The following is a 16,905-nucleotide window of genomic DNA, read 5'->3' on the forward strand; positions in this document are numbered from 1 at the left end:
GAGTTGTAAGCATAGGGTAAAGTGATTATTGAACTTTGAGATAATTAAGATGCAGTCATTTTGCATAGGTAATTGGATTAATTATTCTAGACCTCAGTGGTATTGAACTTTATGAGGAGGTTAATAAAGGCATAGAATTGATGTATCACATGACTTCTTTACTCACAAGATAAAATTTTCTTATGGAATGAAACTCTCAACAATGTAAATTCATAATGCAATCTAAATGTCCCTAGTATGTTATTTATTACAATATTAAAGTGAAAGGCTGCAATTAAGTAGCCACAGCTGCCCTTTTTAGTTGTAAAAAAAAAATTACGCGACTGAAATAGGAGTTCAGCTATTGTTCATGCTGGAGCAATGAATAGTTTTAGCTCACATAATTCATGAATTTAAAATTTAAGTTAAAAAAGGGATTTGTTTTTATAATATGCTGTAATAATTGGTACACACACACACACATATATATGTGTGCATATATGTATATAATTTTTTAACAAATTGTTTACTATTGTCAGTAGAATAATATGAGCTATTGGCCAGATCAATGGTTTTTTAAATACTACATTTTTATTTCCACTAAAATTTTCCAAAACAAAATGTTCTACCTTTTCCTGCCCTCTGTTTCTAGTCATGTATTGATTATGAAGAATCAAGGAATAAGTTTTCTCCATATTTGTAATTTTATATTTTAATTCTTTAATCATTACTATTAGCTAGGAGTTTTCTTTCTGCTATTACCTTCATTATACTACTCAGAGAGAATGGAGGTTGTGCCCACCACTAGTCAGTGAAATGTAAGTAGGTATTCTTTGGGAGATCTTTTGGAGAATTTGGTCAAGAATTATAATGGACTATAATGTATAGATAATAAGTCACATCTATATAAAATAATATATAATCTATGGGGCAACTGAGTGACACAGTAGATAGAGTGCTAGGCCTGGAGTTAGGAAGACTCAGCTTCCTGAGTTCAAATCTGGCCTCAGACACTTACTAGCTGTGTGATCCTGGGCAAGTCACTTCATCTTGGTATAGGGTATAAGGTGTTGGTCTATGCCTAGTTTCTGCCATACTGTTTTCCAGTTTTCCCTGCAGTTTTTGTCATATGGTGAGTTCTTATCCCAGAAGCTGGGGTCTTTGGGTTTGTCAAATAGTATTGACTACTGTTATCATTGAGTACTGTGTCTTGTGTACTTAATCTATTCCACTGATCCACCACTATATTTCTTAGTCAGGACCAAGTAGTTTTGATGATTGCTGTTTTATAATACAATTTAAGGTCTGGAATGGCTAGGCCTTCTTCCCCTGCATTTCTTTTCTTAGCTCCCTTGATATTCTTGACCTTTTGTTCTTCCAGATGAATTTTGTTATTGTTTTTTCTAGCTCTAAAAATAGTTTTTTGGTCTTTTGATTGGTGTGCTGTTGGGTAAGTAAATTAATTTAGGTAGAATTGTCATTTTTGTTATATTAGCTCAGTCCTACCCATGAGCAACTGATATTTTTCCATTTACTTAGATCTGACTATATTTGTGTGAAAAGTGTTTTGTAATTGTGTTCATATAGTTCCTGGCTTTGTTTTGGCAGGTAGACTCCCAAATATTTTATAATGTCTGTAGTAATTTTAAATGGAATTTCTAACCCCATACTTTCAACTGAGATTCAGTCCCACCTCATGAATTGTGTTTTGTACTTCTCAAGCTGAATGTTCTATCAGCAACTCAAATGCAGTATGTCCAGAACAGTTTATTATCTTTCTCCCCCAAACCCACCAGTGGCACCACTGTTGTTTTATTCACCCAGTTTTATAACCTCTGTGTCATTCTCAACTTAGTACTCTCTCTCGTGTTTACTGATGTCAAATCAGTTGCCAAATATATCATTTCCATCTACATTATCACTTGAATATGTCCTTTTCTCTCCACTCACATAGCAACCACCTGATTTTAGGTTCTCATTACCTGTCATCTGGATTATTGCAATAGTTTTAAATTCATCTTTTAGGCTCTCATTACCTTTTGCTTGGATTATTGTAATAGTTCTTTAATTCATCTCCATGCCTCATGTTACTTCCCTCTCCAATATCATCCTCTTCAGAGACTTCAAAGTAATTTTCCTAAAATACAGATCTGACTGTTTCATTGTCCTATGCAATAAATTCCAGTGTGTCCCTGTTATCTCTCATATCAAATATAAACTCCTTGTGGCATTCACAACTCTTCATGGCTTGGCTCATGCCCGCCTTTCCAATTTTGCACATACTCCCGGATCCTACTCCTTTCAGCTGTCTTAGCCTACTTGCTGTTCCTCACGCATAACACTTGCATTTCCTTTCTCCATGCCTATATACTAGCTGTGCTCCATATTTTGAATGCTCTTTCTCATTACCTGCTTCTTGTAATTCTTGGTTTTCTTCCAGACTCAGCTCATGTACAACCTTCTGCAGAAGGCTCTCATCCTTTACCCCAGTTTCCATGCCTTCCCCTTGAAGGTTACCTTGTATGTATCTTGTATATCGTGATATGTGAAAATGTTGTTTTCCTTGTTAGAATGTGAGCACCTTAAGAACTGTTTTACTTTTTTTGGCTAGGCAGTGAGGTTAAGTGATTTGCCCAGGGTTACACAGCTCGAAAGTGTTTTATACATCTGAGACCAGATTTGAACTCAGGCTCTCCTGAATCCAGGGCTGATGCTCTATCCATTGCGCCACCTAGCTGCCCCTGAACCATTTTACTTTTGCCTTTGTCTCCCCAGCACTTAGAAGAATGCTGGGTATGTCCAAAATACAGCAGGCACTTACTAGTTGTTCACCGTTGAGAAAATATTCTAATTTAGAGATAGAGGGAAGGAAAGAGAATAAGCATTTATACTGTGCCTATTATGTGCCAGGCACTGTACTAAGTAGCTTTTTTTTTTTAATACAAATGTCATTTTATTTGATCTTCACAACAACCCTGCAAGGTAGGTGCTGTTAGGTAGGTGTTGAGGAAACTGAAAGAAACAGAATATAAGTGACTTGCCCAAGGTCACAAAATGAGTAAGTGGCTGAAGCTAGATTCGAATACAAAAGTCTTCTTGATTCCAGGCCCAGCATTCTATCTATTGTGTCACCACCTGGTTCTTGAGACTGGACCAATGATTTCATTAGTGTAGGATACCTCAGGGTGAGGAAATTAACTCTACCAATACAGAGTGCCACCTTCTATGCAGCTTATGGTTTTGAGAGTTGATTAAAGCACTGAGAGTGATTTGCCCAAGGTCACACAGCCAGGATGTGTCAAAGGCAAGATTTGAACCTAGCTAGTATTGACTTTGAGCTGACTTTCAGTCTTTGCCTATTTACTTCTTAAATCTTTTTTTAAAAATGTGTACTTGTTTTCTAACCTAATCCAACACCTAAAATTTATTATTTATTTTTAACATTCTTTTCTTTTTAAATTTTGAGTTCCAAATTCTACTTCCCTCCTTCCCAAACTCTCTCACTTACTGATAAAGCAAACAAAAAGGTGTCAGTTATACATATAAAATCATGTAAGGCACATTTCCATATTAGCCATATTACAGAAAAGCGAGTATAGACAGATAGATAGATAGAAAGAAAGAAAGAAAGAAAGAAACAAACAAACAAACAGAGAGAAAAAAAATTATACTTCAGTTTGTACTCAGAGTTCATCATTTCTCTCTCTGGAGGTAGATAGAGTTTTTTTCAACATGAGTCCTTTGGATTTGTCTTGGATTCAATCCTTTGGATTTTTCTTGAATTACGTTGGTTAGAATAGCCAACTCTTTAATAGTTGATCATCATTATAACATTGCTATTACTGTGCAGGATGATCTCCTGGTTCTTCTCAGTTCATATCGATCTTGGCATGTTTGTTTTTTTTTTTCCTGAAACCACATCCCTCATAATTTCTTATAGCACAGTAGTACTCCATTACAATCATATGACACAACTTGTTTGGCCATTCCCCAATTGATGAGTATCCCCTCAGTTTTCAATTCTTTGCTACCACAAAAAAAGTTGCTATAAATATTTTTGTACTTCTAAGTCCTTTTCTTTTTCCTTTGATCTCTTTGGGGAACAGATCTAGTGGCGATGTTGCTGAGTCAAAGGGTATGCACAGTTTTAAAGCCCTTTGGGCATGTTCCAAATTGTTCTCCAGAGTGGTTGGATCAGTTCACAACTCTACCAACAGTTCATTAGTGTACCTATTTTCCTTCATCCCCTCTAGCATTTGTTATTTTTGATAGGTATGAAGTGGTACCTCAGAATTGTTTTAATTTGCATTTCTCTAATCAATTGTGATTTAAAACTTTTTTTTTATATGACTATAGGTAACTGATTTCTTCTTCTGAAAATTGCTTGTTCCTATCCCTTGACCGTTTATCAATTGGAGAAAGGCTCTTATTTTTATAAATTTAATTCAGTTTGCTATATATTTGAGGAATGAGGCCTTTATCACAGAAACTTGCTGTAATTATTATTTTTTTTTTTGTATTATTCCATTATCTGTGGTACTTTTCTTCCCTTCAAAATGTAGTTTCCTTGATTATGTCTCTTAATTAGGTCTGTTTTTTGCTTTTGTTTTGTGTGAGATCATGGTTTTTTAAAAAAAATTTCTATTTTACTATCTGGTTCTACGATACCAGGCAGTTTTTTGATTATTTCTTGAAATATGATGTCTTGGCTCTTTTTTTGATCGTGGCTTTGATGTAGTCCAATAATTCTTAAATTATCTCTCCTTGAACTATTCTCTAGATCAGTTATTTTTCTAGTGAGAACACATTTTCTTCTGTTTTGCATTCTTTTGACTCTATTTTATTGTTTCTTGCTCTTTCATGGAGTTATTAGCTTTGACTTGGCCAATTCTAATTTTTAAGGAATTGTTTTTTTTCAGTTAGCTTTTGTGCCTCTTTTTCCAGTTGGCCAGTTCTACTTTTTAAGGACTTCTTTTATTCTGTGAATTTTTGCACCTCCTTTTCCATTTGGCCTCTTCTGCTTTTTAAGAAGTTCTTTCCTTTGGTGCTGCTTTCACCATTAGGCCAGTTCTATTTTTTAAGATGTTGTTTTCTTCAGGTTTTTTTTTTTGAGGGGGGGGTATGCCTCTTTTACCAAGCTGTTAATTTTCTTTACATAATCTTCTTGTATCATTCTCATTTGTTTTCCCACCACTCTTATCTCTTTATTTAATTTAATAGGAATTCTTGTTGGACATGGGTCCAATTAGCATTTTTCTTTAAGGCTTTGCTTGTAGATGTTTTCACATTGTCTTTTGAGAATGTATCTTGGTCTTCCCTGCCAGCACAGTAGCTTTTAATGATCAAATTCTTTTTTCTTTTTAGTATTTGCTTATTTTTTCTAGACTATGTTTTTACTTTTAACTTTATGTTGAAATTGGACTCTTCTCCCCTAGGTTGAGGAGGCACTGTTATACACCAGGGTTTTTTTGGCTATTATTTTCAGAGCTAGTTCTGGGGCTGTGTAGATTTTTGGTGCTTCGAAGATAGTATGATTAGAGGTGAGTGCCCTCTTGATCTGTGCTTAGGTCTTCCCAAGAAAAGCCCCCTGCTCTCCTATAGCCGCAAGTGCTAGTGCACCTCTTGGTTCAGGAACTGTGACCAGGTTCCCTGTTCTTCTGCAGCCACAAGCACTGGTGGTCCTCTCTCTCTTGTAATTGTGACCAGGGCTCCTACTCCCTTGTGACCGACCACAGGCACTCCTCTCTACCCTGGAACTGTAATCCAGAACTGCTTATGGGCAATAGAATTGCCAGTCAGTGACAGCTGCAGCTAGGCCTGGCAGAGGGTACCCTGTAATCACTTTCTGACCAGTGTCAAATTTCCTTATTGTGAGTTGCCAAAGCTGCTGCTGCTGTCCCAGCTGCTTCCAACGCCCACTGCTGGTGTTGCCACTACTGTGTTTGTGTCCACCTCAGTGTCACAGATTTGTCTTGCTGACCTCTCAAGTTTTCTTGGGCTAGAAAAATGTCTTACTCTGACTCTTTACCAATATTGTTATGCCTTTAATTTCTTTCTTTTGATTTATGTTGGTATTGTTAGAATTTTCAGAATTATATCAAACAGTAGTGGAGGGAGTAGATATCCTGCTTTACCCCTGTATTTGTTGGAAAAGCTTCCAGTATGTCTGTATTGTACATCATGCTCTCTTTTGGTTTTAGATAGGTACTATTTGTGATATTACAACATAATCCTTATCTGCCTATCACTTATATTTTTCTTTCTGAACATAAAGGAATGTTGTACTTTGTTGAAGCCTTTTTATGCACCTCTAGAGTTAATCATGTGGCTTTAGACATTTTTGTTTTTAATATGATTAATGATTAATATGTTGATTATTTTTGTAATGTTGAAATATCTTTGTCTCTATTATAAATTCAGTTTTGTCATAATGAGTGATATTTTTTGATGAATTGCTACATATAGTCTCTTTGACAGGATTTTGTTTAAAACTTTTGAATCCATGTTCTTTATATTTTCCTATCACTTTCTGACTACTTTCCCTTTTGATAACCATTTTCTTGAGAGCTGATCTCAAAACTATCTCATTTTCCAGCAATACTTGGCAGTTAGCATGGTATCTGTATTGGTCTCTGGCCCCAATTGACATTTAGGGAACAAATTGGACCTATCTGGATGCCAGTCTCCCCTTTGCTTCAAGGCAGGCCTGGTGGATACACACACTTGCTACTTGCTGATACCCAGACCCTGTCTCATCTATTCTTCAATTTTCTGACTGCGCAGTGTTACAACACAGTATGCTACCACAATACAGTTCTAGTCAGAGAATGCTTCTGGTTTTCTGAGGTATGGAGAGTGGTGGGATCAGGGTTAAGTTCTTCTCTAATCTGTTATTTGGCTTGTATAAGCCTTCTAGAACATGGTGGCTGGTGAGAGAGGAGGCTGCAGAGTAAGTTAAGGACAAGAATTAGTCATCTCTGCTAACAAGTTGTTATCCCATTGGGCTTTTTGATGTTTTAGGCCCTGGAGACAGATGAAATGCTTTATCCCTTGTGCATAATTTCTATCTGAAGCAGTTCAAGAAGTTATCAGGATTGGAAAATATATCTACTCTTCCATGTTGTTGGTTGTGTGCCAATCTCATATTAATTTAAAAATTTTACTTAATAACATTTTAGACTTATTTTAGTCTTCATTTTATCTTAAACCATTATTTTCCAAACATTTTGTGTGCCTTTATTGTCAATGTTTTGTCATATTTCTTACTTTCTATCAATTTACATTATCCTTTTGTGGTCAATAGCTTTTATTTCTTGTTTCATATAATTATATAAAGTACTGGTCGCTAAAGTACTAAGTCACCAAAGAAAATGCTGTGTAAGTGGCATTACATCCTATATTACATCTAGTGTTTACTTTGACAGATCCACCAGTCTTTAGTTGTAGTAATTTATCAGGCCTTCCGTGAGATCTTTCAGAAAGCTTTTAAATGATAAGTTCATATCCCAATCAATTTAACTATGACAAGTGAAACTTTCATGAAACCCTATTGAATATATTATTAAAATCCAGGTGATTGGATGTCTGCTGTTTTTACCTTTATCTGCTAATCTTGTAATTGTATCTGGAAAAAAAGTAATCAAGAAAATTGTGATTCTGAAGGAGAATGCCTCCTAGTTCAAAGAGATTTTCCTGCTCATCCCACTTTAAAACTCCTTCGAAGCCTTGCAATTGAATGTTTTCAAGTTAAGGTGTCTTTCTCTCACTTGTGAAAAACGTTTGAAAACATCTTAGATAATTTAGGTAGAACTGACTTCTTAAAAAAAAAAAGACCGACAATGAGAAATACCTAATTACTTCCTTGATTTAGTAATGTAGACTTATTGTCAAATTAAGACAGCACAGTGGTTTTTATTTTGACACATTGACTTTGATACAACAGTTCTAATTTTCCCATGCACATTTCGTCCAGTATATTCTTAAATTGTTCAGTATTGCATACATTATGATAATTGTAAGATTAGGTTTAGTGAAGGTGTTATAGTAGAAGAGTAAACTAGAGCACTTTGAAATAGTAAATTTTAGGTTGGAGGATAGAATCAAAACCAAAATACTTTGGAAAATTGTAACTAATTTAGAATGTATGTTAAAAAATCAGAGTGAAAAAGTAAAAGAAAAGGATCTAAAATAATTATACATCATGTTGGAGTAATAACAAAATATCAACATAAAAACTAATATTCTGACTAATAATACAATAGACTATTTAAGAATCACACATCTCCTCCCCAAGTGGATCAGTGTATTCTGTCTAGTCATTTGCAGCAGGTATGTAGTTAGGAATATTAAGACTGGAGGGAGGCCTAGAAAGAATCAGGGTTTTAGAACACTGTTATAACAGTTCTTTTTCTGAGCGATTTTGCATTCAAGAGGTTTTTACATTTCAATTCAACAAACATTTATTTATTAAGTGCTTACTCTATGTAAGGTGTTATGGTAGTTACTTAAGACACATGAAAATAGTCCCTCCCCTTAACATTGCTTTTGGGGAAATCGGTGGTGGTGATAAAACATGTGTACAGATGAGTATAATACACCATCAGTTTAGGGGAGAAAGGGCAGATGTAACTTATGAGCACAGTGATGGGACTCCATCACAGGAAGAGAAAAATTCTGAGCAAAAAAAAAGAAGTCCTTTTGGGAATTGACTTGAAATATTTAGGAGAACATAGCTCCATTTGTCTGGAATATAGAGATTGTGAAAGGGAATGTGAAATAAGACTGGAGAAATAGATATTGATGGTGGAAGATCTTAAATGTCAGACTGAGGATTTTTATGTTTTATCCTATAGAAAATGGGAAACCATCAGAAGTTTTTGAGAAGAGGCTGATATAGTTAAACCTATTCCTTAAAATAACTTTTAAAAAGACTGTATGGAGAGTGGATTGGAGAAGGAAGAAATTGAAAGCAGGAATATTTAAGCTATAACAATAGTCCAAGAGATGTTGAGGTTCTTTTAAGATGGTGGCTATATGAACATTATTCAGTATTATGATCTTTGGAATAAAAGTTTGTCGGAAATAAATTTATTAATTTAAGTGAAAATATCTGCTTAGAGAAATCTAAAGAGACAGAATTATACCTAGTTTTTGAAAAATCTGATCCAAGTCGTTTTCTACTTACAATTTATAGGTTCAAAACAAAGACAAAGTTCCATATTCAAGATTAGACAAGGATACAGAGTATAGGCAGCCATTTTTGACTCATCAAAAAAGAAAAACAAAATACTAATACTAAACTTTTCACTCCCTTTTAAACCACTTTTTCTATGGATTTCACCTGGTCAGAGGTAAACTGAAGGTGAACTAGAGGCAATTCTATTAATTGAGTTAGTCAAATACATTCTTGCTTTTGGTCTTATTGTTATAACTAATTTCAGGGAATGTTTTTTCCTGAGCTGATGATAGCATACTTTTGAAACTTGCTAAATGTTAGATAATAATGGAGCAAAAAGATTTCAGCAATGAAGATTGTTTCAGAATTGATAAAGATTAATAAGATTTCTTGTTAACTTTATTTTTTTAATTTATGTTTAAATTATTTATATATGTGTGTGTATACACACACACACACACACACACACACACACACACACACACACAATTTTTCCTAGCTAATAAAAATCTGCCTTTTCTCTCTCATTTATAAGCCACAGTTAAAAAAGAAAGAACAAAGCTCCTATTACAAACATGTATAGTGATGCAAATAAAATTACCACTTTGGCTGTGTCCAAAAAATGTGTCTCAGCATTATGAATCTGTCCTCTCTGCATCAGGAAATATGTGACATTCTTCATCTTTGGTGTTTTGGAATCGTGGTTGGTTGTTGCATTTATTCAAGTTCCCAAGACTTTCAGAATTGTTTTTCTTTACAGTATTGTTTCTATATAATTTTTCTCTTGGTTCTGCTTACTTCATTTAGCATCAATTCTTACAAGTCTTCTAGGTTTCTCTGAAACCATCCCCTTCATCATTTCTCAGCAAGTGCTCATTTTTGCTACCACAAAACAAGCTACTATAAATATTTTTGTATGTCCTTTCTGTTTGTTTGCTTAGGACTATTCCCTCCCTTAATCTACCTTTCTTTTTCTTTTGTCTTTTTTCTTGTTTCCTTGTTGAGTGAAATGCATTTCTGTATCCAACTGTGTCTGTTTGAATTGATAATTTATGAAATTATGAAATGGGGATAAGCATGCCTGGTTCTTTGGGTACTCGCCAGAAAAGACCATGATTGGCAGTGGGAAGTAGGTAGCAATCACACTTTAATAACTACTGAGGGTACAGAGACAAGTGATGACAAGTACAGAGGGAGATGGCATAGGAACAGAGGGTGGAATGGTTAAGGAAAGCAGGCAGCATGGGGAAGTGGGTTGGGAGGAGGACAGAGAATATCTTATGTAACTGTGGTTTAGAATTGGGAGCAGTAGGTAGCATGGACCCAATAAAGATGAAAGAGTGTTAGGGGGTAGGGGGCGCACAGGGGTCAGGATGGAGCAGGAGTTTGAGGTCTCCTATTTGTGCCACTTTGGAGTTTAGTTCATTAGTATATCCAGGTCATCTCAAAGATATTGGTAAAACTTCAACATTATTAGCACCTTTTTTATGTTCTGGGACTATGGAGGTCTGGAATTTGCTGGGATTTAGATTTAATAGCACCAAAAAGCCCTGATAACAGCACCCACATCTACATGGTTCCTGTTCATCGTATATTACTAGAAGTGAGTTTCATTTAATGTATGATAGAATTTGTAAATTATGTTCTTTTGATCTTTGGGACAGTTTGTAGATGACTTCCAGGTGCCCTTTTGCAATCTTATTAGCTGCTATTGCCCTATTATACTGGTACTTATAAACTTGCTATACTGACTAGAAGGGATGTGTTGTTGGTCAGGGGACCAGAACATGATACATTTTTAACTCAATATTTATATTTTTCCCTCCTTTGTCTATTTCAGTTGAGAGAGAGGGTCAGGTGTTAGTCACTTCTTCCACCCTTCTTGTTTGTGTAGGCTTTTACTTGTGTAACCCAATTATGTGAGATGATTTTCTCTATCCTTCCTTTCCCCTTTCTGTTCCCTCTAGTATATTTCTTTTCCCCTCCAATGTATTCTTCTTCCCTTCCCTTAACTTTCCTCTTTTAAGATCATCAGAACTTAACAGAACCACACCTAGACCTTCTGCCTAATTAGACTCCTTCAGTGACTCCTGATATAATAGAGCCCTGAGGGGACACATATATAATCTCATATTAGAATGTAAACAGTTTAGTCCCTAATGATTGTTTGCTTATATTTGTCTTTTTATGTTTCTCTTGACTCCTGTGTTTGCACTTTAAAGTTTCTATGCAGCTTTGTTTGTTTTTGTATCAGAAATCCTTAGACGTCCTGCTTTTCCTAATAGTGCCCCCCCACCCATAGAATTATGCCCATTTTTGCTGGGTAAGTAATTCTTGGCTATAAGCCTGTGCCTTTTGCCTTCAGGAATATTGTATTCAAATTCTTCTCTCTTTGATATTGGTGGCTCCCAAATAGATTGGAGCTGTTTCCAGTCGGTATTGGCAGTCAGAGATGTTCTGTACCACAGACAGTTCTTGCTTTATATGAATTTGCATTACGCAAATTTGACATCTTTTGAATGCTGGTGGTTCTAAATTTGTCTTTTTTTTTTTAAAGAGGGAATTTTGTTGTTCGTATAGTATGGTAAGGCTGTGCTAAAATGTTATAAGAGCCTATTTCATGATTTGACCTAATGTCAACATGAAAGAGAAGTCTGTTTTACAAGATTAAAAAAAAAGTCCTGTTATTACTATAGTATTTCTAAGTGATTTTCATTCAGTTACATGAAGTTCTTTTATGCTCAAATTATATTTTATCCAAAATTTGTATGTATTTGTGTTAAAAGCTTTATTTATGGATTTTCTTTTTAATGTAATAAAGAAATTTTTTATATATCTTTTCTTCTTAATTTAAATGTTATAATTAAAAATAAGATTTCAAATAATCAGGGTTAAAGGAAAAAAATGAACACTTTAGTGTGTAGCCTTGTAGATTTCCTAAAATTGTTCAATGAATTACCACTTAAGGATAATTTCCAGTTTTTATAAAAGCTAAAATGTTGTAAAGAATTGATGAGTTTTTGTAAAATACTAAGTATTTTTCAATAGTATACCCATTTTAATATAGTAAAAGAAAAACTGAATGACTTGGCTGATTGGTAATGAGAAGTGCAACCTTTTTCCTCAAGATTACTGGTTCAAGTCTTTTCTAGGTGTGTAGAAATCAGAAAATCATTGACCACTTGACAGCTGTTTAGTGACCATACTTTATGAAATAAATTGTTTGCTTTGGTTCAGTTTCTCATGGGCAGATGTTCTTTTCTCCATATCCTAATTATAAAAAGACCATATATACAGAGATAGATGGGTTCAGAGAAGCTTCTAAGGTCCCGTTTGGCTTTATTTCTAGGATCTTATAATCAGAAATGCTTTTACGCCAGGAGGAAGTCAGTTTAGACCAGGATTAAAATGTACCCAAGGGTCTTTGTAGAGGAACTCCAATTTTTTTTTTCTTGTGTAAAGTTACTTATAGACAAATTGAGATTTTGTTTTTCTTACTGAGAAAGCGTGTGGACATTTCTGTATATTTAGATTTACTTTATAAGAAATAAATATTTATTATTAGAATTTTGATTTAGGAAAAATGTTTTGGGCAAAATAGAGTAATATATTTGTCATTTTCCCCTCCTAACTTCCTTTAGTTGCACCACTGAAGGTACTGTTAACACCTGCACATTTAAACCAAGGGGAAAAAAATGGGCTTAAAAATCTCTCAAATTAATTTTTGTCACCATTTAAAATTTTCCAAATATTTTAAAGAAGTTGTTAAGCCTCAAAATCTAATGGAGTGACAAAGGCAACGTGTAGTGCAGAGTGCTGCCCTCATCATAGATTTATCTTCTTCTTGCTAAGCATTTGCATTCAACAAAAGTACCTGTCCTGACTACCAGAAGACTCGATGTCAACAGGTTAGAGTATTTCTTGGAATGGGACTAGTTCGTTGCTAACTTGAAGGGAAAGATGAACCAACACATGGTTGGTAACAGTGGAGCAGAAAAGGAGTGAGCAACTTTCGGAGAACACAGCATTTATTTATCTGGGCCAGAACATTTGCAAACATCAAGATTGGGTAGACAAAAATGATGGAGAGGGGCAGCTAGGTGGCACAGTGGATAGAGCTCCAGCCTTGGAGTCAGGAGGTCCTGAGTTCAAATCTGGCCTTAGACAATTGACACTTACTAGCTGTGTGACCCTGAGCAAGTCACTTAACTCTGATTGTGCCCCCCCCAAAAGACAGAAAAATTCAGAAGCTGCTTAAAAAAAAAAAGAGAACTCCACAGGGTTTACCAACAAGATAGTTCATCCATATTTAAGAAGGCAGAATTAAACTCCATTAAAAGTAAAGTGCAAGTAAAGCTTAGAGAGATGAAGGATTCTTGGCTCAATAAAAAAGCAGATGAAATTCAGTTTTATGCTGATAATAACAATCCAAAGTGCTTTTATGATTCCCTGAAGGCTATTTATGGGCCAGTGACTATGGTGAATCTCAACTACTCCGTATTGATGGAGCTACAGCTGATTAGTCATAAGATCATGATCTTGGAGAGATGGGCTGGACACTTCCATAATGTTCTCAACGGATCATCATCAATCAGTGCTGAAGCCATTAACTGTATACCTTAGGTAGTCTTCAGGTAGTAGTCTTTCCACTGAAGAAGAGGTTTTTGAATGTCATTAGGCTCCTCTTATGTATTGAAGCACCTGGTACTGATTCTATTCCAGCTGCAATTTTCAAGGTAGAGGGTCCATTGCTCATACAAAAGCTGACAGAAATTTTCCACATTATATGGCAAGAAGAGGTTATCCCCCCAGGTGTTCAAGGATGCTTGCATTGTCCTTTTTCATAATGGTAAAGAAAATAGATTGTCCTGTGACAATCACAGAGGGGTCTCTCTCGTAGTCATTGCTGGCAAGATTCTTGCCAGAGTCTTCCTTAATAGTCTGATCCTTCACCTGGAAGGTGATCATCTACCTGAGAGCCAATGTGGCTTCAGAAAGGGCTGAGGAATGGTTGATATGGTGTTTGCTGCCTGACAACTGCAGGAGAAATGCCAGGAGCGGACAGAGGTCTGTACACAATGTTTGTAAATCTGACCATGGCCTTTGATACTGTCAGTCATGAGGGCTTATGGAGAATTGTGTCAAAATTTGGTTGCCCAGAGAAGTTCATCAACATTGTACATCAATTTCATAATGTCATGCTTGCCTGGGTTCTGGATAATAGATGATACTCTCATGCTTTCCGAGTATAATCGAAAGGATTACAGACTGTGTGGTAATTTCAGTTTAGGTTCGGATCTCAAGATATAATGACATGTGCTCAGTGTAAACTTAAATTATCACATTTATTTTACAATGATTAATAATGATTAAGGCAAAACACACACATAAAGATGAGAAAAACATTCAATATAATAACTAATAATCAAAATAAAGAAAAGGGGGAGTAAGAAAAGAAAGGAAACACACTCACTGACCAGGCAAATTCATACCTACTAGACTGGGGAGACTGAAGAACCACCAAGAGGTCTGGTCAGGGAGGCAATAGGGCGGCATCCTGCTCTGACTCAACAGAAGTCGGGCACACGATCTGCTTCTGACCAACAGAAATTTGGCGTCACTATCTCTGACATCAAAGTACTCCAAAAATACCCTTCCAAATGACCCCTTTTATGTCTACGTAAACCAGGGAAATACAATCTTAATATTTTGTTTTATGTATGTATGCTTGGTGAGCATTCAGGTTCAGGGCACATAAGCATTCTGGCAAAGGTTGGGGCTTGATTAGAGCCCCAAATACCTGTTTGTTGTGTAAATCTCCAAGGAGTAATCAGTTGCTTGGACAGTTATACTCTTTTCTCAAGAAAAACGTTCCTTGAGATGAATTGCTTTCCCGGGTAACATAGTTTGTTACTTAATGTTCCAGTCTTCCTGGTACACAGTCCTGCATGATAACTGCAATTTATCTTTATGTCGGGTTATGAGGCAGTTACACCGTCAGTTCGTGAGACGGTTAGGGGACTGGGGAGGATCTCCTCAGTTTTCCCTACACAGAGTCATCAATGGAGAGAAATAGGACTGTGTGCTTTTTATTAGCGTGATGTTTTCGGCAACGTAGTCAGAAGCCTTCAACAGGGGTGAAAATGAGATCAAGATCAGCTACTGCACTGATGGCAAACCTTTAACTTGAAAAGTCTGCAAGCCAAGACTAAAGTGGAAGGAAAGTTGGTGCATGATATTTTTGTTAATAGATGATTGTGTACTCACTGCAACCTCTGAAGCTAAGATGCAATAAAGGATGGATTGATTCTCTGCTGCTTGTGCTAATTTTGGCCTAACAGTTAACACCAAGAAAACACAAATTCTCTACCAGCCAGCACCATACCATCCATATCATTGGTTATAACAAGTGGAGAAAATTTTAAAACTATGAATAAATTCACTTATCTTGGCAGTATCCCTTCCAGGGATGTAGACATAGATGATGAGGTTGACGTATGTATTGCCAGAGCTTTTAGTGTTTGGGAGGCTCTGAAGGAAAGTGTGAGAAAGAAGATGGTAGGCTGCAGATATACAGAGCTGTTGTACTGACTTCATTGTTGTATGCCTGTGAAACCTGGATAGTATATCAGTGCCATCTCAGGAAACTGAATCGCTTCCATCTGAATTGTCTTAGGAAGATTCTGAAGATCACCTGGCAAGATTCTCGAGCTTAAATGCTAAGCATTCAAATTCTGTTACAGAGAGCACAACTTTGATGAGTTGACCATGTTGTTTGAATGCCAAATGTATGTTTGCCTAAAAGACTATTTTATGGAGAACTCATACAAGGCAGGTGCTCACATTGTGGTGGTCAGAAGCAGTGATACCAAGACACTTTTAAGGTCTCTCTGAAGAACTTTAGAATTGATTGTGAGACGTGGGAGATGCTGGCTAAGGACTGCCCAGCATGGTATGCCTGCATGAAAGAAGGCGCTGTGCTCTATGTGTGAAGCAGAATTGTAGTGGCTCAAAAGAAACATGAGATGCACAAATTTAGACATCTCCACTGCAAATGTTCACATAGACTATTTGTGCCTGACCTATGGTGGACCTTCCGAGCCCATATTAGTCTGGTCAGCCACAGTCGGACACACTGTACCTTGACTCTAACATAGTGGTATCATTTTGCTCCTCTTGAAAAACAAAAGAACAACCAACCAACATAGATCAGTTATTGGGTCAGCTGTAGTATAAAACTGAGGCTTTGGTTCTGTTTTTATGACTTGGGAGGCCTACTTTGAACCTATAATCACTTTCCCACTTCAATATCTTTTGCTAGGAAATCTCTAGACAGTGATTGACTTAGATTCTCCAATCCATACTGACTGATACATGTCTTTGCTATGCAGTTTCCGTGGTTTGGGGTTATATTATTTGCCTTCTGAGCCAAGGCTTTAAGAGTTCTACAGTCTGGTTTGATAATCTCTTATCTCTTTCACTTAACTTTTCTGAGGAGGGGAGTTGTGGCTGTGGAACAAAAAGGTAGCAAAGGCAAAAGAAGTATTATTGAAGCATTTACAGCTGTATCTAGATATGTGTATAAAGAGTTGTACCTCTACAAACAGGCTGCCTTAATATAGACATTTCTTTTCACTTGAAATTGTCTCATACAAAAATTTGGTAACACAGTAACAATGTTGGAAATCATTAAACCATGCTTATTGAGTCCAGCACTACATATTTATGTTATAAAATCTCAACTGACCCTC

At 36.0% G+C, this 16,905-nt stretch overlaps 1 protein-coding gene across 1 annotated transcript in view; it reads left to right on the forward strand.

Annotated features, from left to right (window-relative positions):
- The window catches only part of RNGTT (RNA guanylyltransferase and 5'-phosphatase), a 348,213-nt gene that overhangs the window by 124,250 nt on the left and 207,058 nt on the right, over positions 1–16,905 (forward strand). The gene's annotated exons all lie outside the window — the stretch shown is intronic.

The sequence above is a fragment of the Phascolarctos cinereus genome, unplaced genomic scaffold, assembly GCF_003287225.1.
Source record: "Phascolarctos cinereus isolate Bilbo 61053 unplaced genomic scaffold, phaCin_HiC Scaffold_5;HRSCAF=322, whole genome shotgun sequence".
NCBI lineage: Eukaryota > Metazoa > Chordata > Mammalia > Diprotodontia > Phascolarctidae > Phascolarctos > Phascolarctos cinereus.